The 6,238-nt window shown below is 47.1% G+C and overlaps 1 long non-coding RNA gene across 1 annotated transcript; it reads left to right on the top strand.

Moving 5' to 3' along the window:
* Positions 1-70: 70 nt before the first annotated feature.
* On the top strand, positions 71-4,409 carry LOC131382753 (uncharacterized). The gene is made up of 2 exons (XR_009212347.1): positions 71-1,336; positions 2,144-4,409. It is a non-coding gene; the product is annotated as an uncharacterized LOC131382753 (long non-coding RNA).
* Positions 4,410-6,238: the final 1,829 nt, after the last annotated feature.

Genomic DNA, 6,238 nt, shown 5'->3' with positions numbered 1-6,238 from the left:
TTTTATTTTTATTATTATTTTTATTAAAGACAGGGTCTCACTCTGTCGCCCAGGCTGGAGTGCATTGGCAGGAACATGGCTCACTGCAGCCTCAACCTCCTGGGCATGCGCCACAACATGTGGCTTATTTTTTTTTCTTTTTTTGAGACAGGGTCTCACTCTGTCACCCAGACTGGAATACAGTGGCATGATCTTGGTTCACTGCAACCTCCACCTCTCAGGCTCAAGTGATTCTCCTGCCTCAGCCTCCCAAGTAGCTGGGATTACAGGCACGTGCCACTACCACCTGGCTAATTTTTTTTTTTGTATTTTTAGTAGAGATGGGGTTTCACCATGGTGGCCAGGCTGGTCTTGAACTCCTGACCTCAAATGATCCACCCACCTCGGCCTCCCAAAGTGCTGGGATTGCAGTCGTCAGCCACTGCACCTGGCTGAGGCTAATTTTTTCTATTTTTTTGTAGAGATGGGGTCTTGCTGTGCTGCCCTGGCTGGTCTCAAACTCCTGGGCTCAAGCAGTCCTCCTACCTTGGCCTCCCAAATTGAGATTTTTTTTTTGAAACAGGGTCTCACCCAGACTAGAGTGCAGTGGCACAATCATGGCTCACTGCAGCCTTGACCTCCTGGGCTCAAGCGATCCTCCCACCTCCCCCTCCAAGTAGCTGGGACTATTGGCACACACCACCACACCAGCTAGTATTTGGATTTTTGTAGAGATGGAATCTGGCCATGTTGCCCAGGCTGGGTCTTCAGATTTTTTTTATAGATTGAAACCCATTACCCTGGTCGTCCCCGCTCCCATTTTCTTACTTTAGCAGGCTGGGGGCCAGATGGTGTCTGCATTGGCTCCCAGGGGGGCCAACTTGGAGGAGAGCCTTCCTGCATAGCAGGCCCAGCATAAGGCTCTGATGCCAGGCCTGACACAGGCCCAGCCGCAGCAATGCCAGTGTGTGACTGAACGAATGAACCTTTGGCCCTGTCTACGTTGTTAGCCCCAGGCTTGGCCGGTGGCTTCTGGAAAGCCGTTCCCTGCCCCGCAGAGATGTGAGCAGAGGTTGTTTGCTTGCCGTTGACCCTCCTACCCCCTGTCCTGGCTGGGGTGGACGTCTGTCTTCCTTTCACTCATGACTATAGGGGTGTAATCTGTGTCTTGATCTCTTTTAGGGCCAGTATGGAAATTACCAGCAGTAAGGGACACACATTCTGGCTGGAGCCCTTGTGGTAGCGTGTTCATCCAGGGGCCGGATGGGCTGGCGGCAGCTCTGGTGAATTGTGACATGTTGGTTACCCTTTCGCCCAGTGCCACGTCTGCATGTGAAGCGTGCTCATTTCATGCTGGGTATGACGCCGAGCGCACACCACTGGCGTGAGACAGCGCTTGGTGGTGTGATACTTTTGGTGCTGTGTATAGTATTGTATGTCGGTACATGGAGAGGTATCCCTTTTTTGTCCCCTGCCCCCTTCTCAATGTTTCTAGCTAGCTTTGGGGGTCATTTTGTCATCAGAGCATTCTGTGCCCAGGGACGGGACAGATCTCGAGGACACCACAGTCCACCTGTTCCCGTCAACAGACCTTAGGTCTCATTTCCCTCCTCATGCAGTGTTGTGGTGTGGGTTGTCAACTTTAACTGGCTACACCACAGCTGGACACACATGCAGCCCCTGGAGGGCAGCCTCTTCCTGTGCCTCGATGGGGTGGGTGGGAGGGCATCTTCTGTGTGTTGGGTCAGTTTCTGTTACATAATGAAAAGGATAAACATCTCCCACGGGAGAGGCCACAGATGGCCACTTCCAGAGCCTGCTCATTGCCTGTCTCTCGTCAGTTCCGTTTATCCAAAAAGGTACATGTTTTTGTATTAACAAGTAAACAGGGATCAATGACTGTATTCCAAATAAATATGAATCCCTAAGGGCCATGGACAAATTGCCTAACCCAGGGCCAGCGGCATTGCTGAAGGAAAGGGGCAGCCCTCTGGGAAGTGGGCCCTCAGAGATGACTCTGGCTTTGACCCTTGTTTAGCTGATGGTCATTTCTGGGATTGGAATATTTAATGTGCCCAATTCTAAGTTGATAGGTAATTTAAAATATTCAAACCAAATCTTCCAAACAGTTGTCCAGTTGTTTATTTTATATTATTTCTTCCAGGACCTACTTGCTCAGATCTCCAAGCAAGCATTCTTTCCTTTTAGGGATGTCTGAAAGTCACATCCAGTCACGTTACTGTGTTCTTTCTAATGAAAAGTAAAGGTTTTATATAGAGAAACTTGAGTAATTTTTACATTTCTAGGACATTAAATCCATTTAAATTCTGTGTGAACATTAAAGACAGCACACTTGCAAAAGTATGGTCGAAGGAGAAAAATCCCATATTTCCATTAATAAGTAAGCATGGACATTTGATCAACCTTTAGTTGGAATAATAATATTCATATTTGCTATGAATCCTTTAAAAAAAAATCTTTGGATAAATGCTGACAAATTTCCAAGAACTACCAAGAAAATACAAAAGATATCCAATGCTTGGTATATGAGGCCTACTAATAACGATATTTCTCTTTAATTGATGTTTTGTTTTAAAAGTTAAAAGTAATTCTTGGCCAGGCGCAGTGGTTCACGCCTGTAATCCCAGCACTTTGGGAGGCCAAAGCGGGCAGATCACCTGAGGTCGGGAGTTCGAGACCAGCCTGACCAACATGGAGAAACCCCCGTCCCTACTAAAATTACAAAATTAGCCAGGCGTTGTGGCGCATACCTGTAATCCCAGCTACTCGGGAACCTGAGGCAGGAGAATGGCTTGAACCCAGGAGGCAGAGGTTGTGGTGAGGCAAGATCACGCCATTGCACCCCAGCCTGGGCAACAAGAGTGAAACTCCGTCTCAAAAAAAAAAAAAAAAAGTTAAAATTAATTCTTTATCCAGAGTTGAGTGCTTTAGAATTTACAAGTCACTTATGTGTTTTGCTTGAATTAATTCTGACAGCCCCTATGAGGAAATCTGGAGGCAGGTACCAGTTCCCATTTTAGAGATGAAGAACTGAGGCACAGATTAAAGGACTTGCCTGTGTTGAATACCAGTCCTGTTCTAGGACATTCTCCCCTCTTCTAGGAGACAGATATCACACACAAATGGGGATAGAAGTGTTTATTTGGTAGGCATAAGGGTTTTTAAAACCCTTAACACTGGTAAGGGCTTAAAAATAAATGTATATGTTCATATTAGATTACTGAAATGAGAGTTCTTAATTGCTAATTGACAAAAGTATTAGCAATTTCAGTTAGGGAGTCTTCTTCCTTGATTTTGTTCTTTTCCTGTCAATTTTCATAGAATTTGCAAACTCAATCGGGGACTACAATTTCCCACTGAAAATGTTAAACATTTTAGATAACTGTGAAAATAGTTTATTTTTATTCCTTGCCAATCTGGGAATATGCCTTTTATGTGTGTTTGTGTGTTTTTTTAAGTGCTGTATTAATAATACTTTCTGAAAGAAAAGGACACTTATCCCAAAACTTCAATCTGAAATGTCTTACATTAAGAATATCTTGAATGTTGTGTATATATTTTAAAAAGCACTTTGCAAAATAGTTTGTACATTTATTTCCTAATTTATACATGATTTTTGGTGTTAATATATTTAATGATTAATAACAGAATGTTTATTTAATGTGCTGTCCATTTTTATGTAATATTGTGGGGAAAGTGATGCCAGCAGTTCCTTTTCATTAACTTATTCTATCTTCTGTCATATGAATGTCGAGCAAAGCTTAGGCCAACATGAATTGTTTGTGAAGTGTGGTTGATGGTGCTTTGTTTTTTTCTGACTACTTCTGTGGAAGGCCAGTGAAGAAGCAAAAGAAGACATGAAAATTGACGCTCATTCTTCTTCCTACTGTTCCCTGACATCCAGCAAATTGTGAATTTGAAAAATGATGGCCACAGTTTTCAGAAGTGCTGACAAATTCATATTGGTATGCAAAAACTCATCACCCATTAGGGTTTGTTGTTGAATCAACAGTACTTAGCATATTAAAACAGTACATCAGAACTCATGCCAAGAGTCTTTATGAATGGGATTAAGGTGGACAAGATCTCTTAAGATCTGAAAAGAAACCTTAATATGCTCATATGGTTGGAGTCTTAAGTGAACCTCTGATTTTGTCAGGGTTTTTCTACGTATAGGCTTGAATACGGGGCACCTCTTCAAAACTGTACAAAGAAGACTGTTTTCCACTTAAACATTTTTAGCCACTTCATTTCTATTTATTGAACAGGTCAAATTTGTCTTGTTATTTGTGAGTACAGTACATTTAAAAAACATCCTCATCAGTTAAATTTTTTTCAGTCGGAGTTTGACGTATAAATTGTTTATGCTTTTGGTGTAATCTCTTAATAAACTGGTTCTTCAAAAATCATCCTATAAAGTGAGTTTTCATGAAGTTAACGGGATTTTGGTGTGATTTGTTTTGCAAATACTTATTACCAAGACCCGGTAGATTGTCACCTCGGCTCCCGGGCAGAGTTCCCGAGCGTCCGCACCGGATTCCCCGCGGCGGCAAGGCGAAGCCAGGGTAAGGGCGGAGGGGACGGCGCCCCGGGGCTGCCCTGCGGTCCCCACTGCCTGCTCTGCGTTGCCCCGTAGCCTCCTCGGGCAAGGGCGGTGTCCTCATCAGACCCGGGAGGCTCCGCAAACGCCGGAGGGGTCAGAGGAGCTGGGGCGCCCTGAGCACCAGGTGGAACGGGCGGGGCGGCTGTCCTTGTGCTCGGGCAGCGAGGGCGCCGGCGAGAAGCGCGGCTGCAGCTGAGCGCCCCGCAGCCCTCCCGCTGTTCCTCCTGCTTCCGCTACCAGGGACAAGGTCGACCCTGGGTCCGTCGGCGTGTTTTCTGCACCTGCGCACTGGGCAAGCCTTGGGCTTCCGGAGCCAAAAGCCCCCGGAAGTGGTCGGCCGCTTGCGACGCTCCGGAAGTGACGTACTCTCCCGAGCCGGTGAGTGCGGGAACGGGGAGCGTGGGTCCCGGGGGTGGTCGCGGCCCGGGCGTAAGGAGGGGCCTCGGCTTGGGCCGCGGGGTACCGGGGCGCTGGGAGCGGGAGAGGTCCCGGCCTAGGAGCTGAGAGGCCTGGAGGGCTGCCGGGCTGCGAACCCCGGCGGGACGGAGCGCTGCGGCCCCGGAGTAGCGAGCGCTCTGGCGGTGGGGAGCTGCGCCTTGCTCCCCGGTCCTGCCCCGCTCTCTCCGCAGAACCGCGTTTTGGGGTCGGAAGTCTTGTCAGCCACCCCGGTGCTGCTCTGTCACAGGATGGGTTCCGTGTGAGTTCCGAGTCAAGTTGTTAGGAATTTGCTTTGATCCAGCGCTCTAAGTATTAAAACATTTTAAAGTGATTATTGGCAGTGTACAGTTGCACAAAACAACATAAATATATACACATTTGGATGATAAAACAACAATAAAGTTTTGTATTGTAAACGCGCCTCAAGGAGACGCATTTCCAGGTAATTCACTGTCCGTGAGTGGCTTTTGCCCAGTGAGAGCGGGTTACACCCTTTCTATTCCCATTTACGTTCTCGTAGCTGTAGATACCGAGGAACGGCGTTCACACAGACCTGTAGGTGGGAATTAGAGGGGTTGTTGGGCAGTGTCACTAGAGAAATACCTTTCTTTTGTAAAGGGGAGGACCCATTATAAAAGGGGGACGGAAAAGGAGAATTCAAATTGTTTTAAACGCAGATTCGTCCTCAGGCAGTTCTGTTTTAGCAGAGAGAACGTTGCAAAACTTGGGCAGAAAATGGATTCCTTTGAAATTATCCTGGCCTTAGTCCCTTGGGAAGTCTGTGTACGCGAACCTCAGTGGGAAGATTCCTGCTGTAAAATGCAGGTGTCAGCAACATGCCAGGGAGGCCAGAGGATACTGTGTGACTCCGGCAAGTGACTTAACCTCTGTGAGTCTCAGCCTCCACTGCTTTAGATGGGCATAAAAAATGTAAAGTCAAGAATCAGGTTTCCACTGGGCGCGGTGGCTCACGCCTGTAATCATGGTGAAACATGATGAAACCCCGTCTCTACTAAAAATACAAAAAAGTAGCCGGGCGTGGTGGCAGGCGCCTGTAATCCCAGCTACTGGGGAGGCCGAGGCAGGAGAATCGCTTGAACCTGGGAGGTGGAGGTTGCAATGAGCCGAGACCGCACCACTCTGCTCCAGCCTGGGCAACAGAGCAAGACTGTCTCAAAAACATACAAAAAAAAAAAA

This window comes from Hylobates moloch, unplaced genomic scaffold (genome assembly GCF_009828535.3).
Source record: "Hylobates moloch isolate HMO894 unplaced genomic scaffold, HMol_V3 SCAFFOLD_3769, whole genome shotgun sequence".
NCBI classification, from domain to species: domain Eukaryota; kingdom Metazoa; phylum Chordata; class Mammalia; order Primates; family Hylobatidae; genus Hylobates; species Hylobates moloch.
The sequence above is the reverse complement of the archived record's forward strand: the minus strand, read 5'-3'. Positions and strand labels throughout refer to the sequence as shown.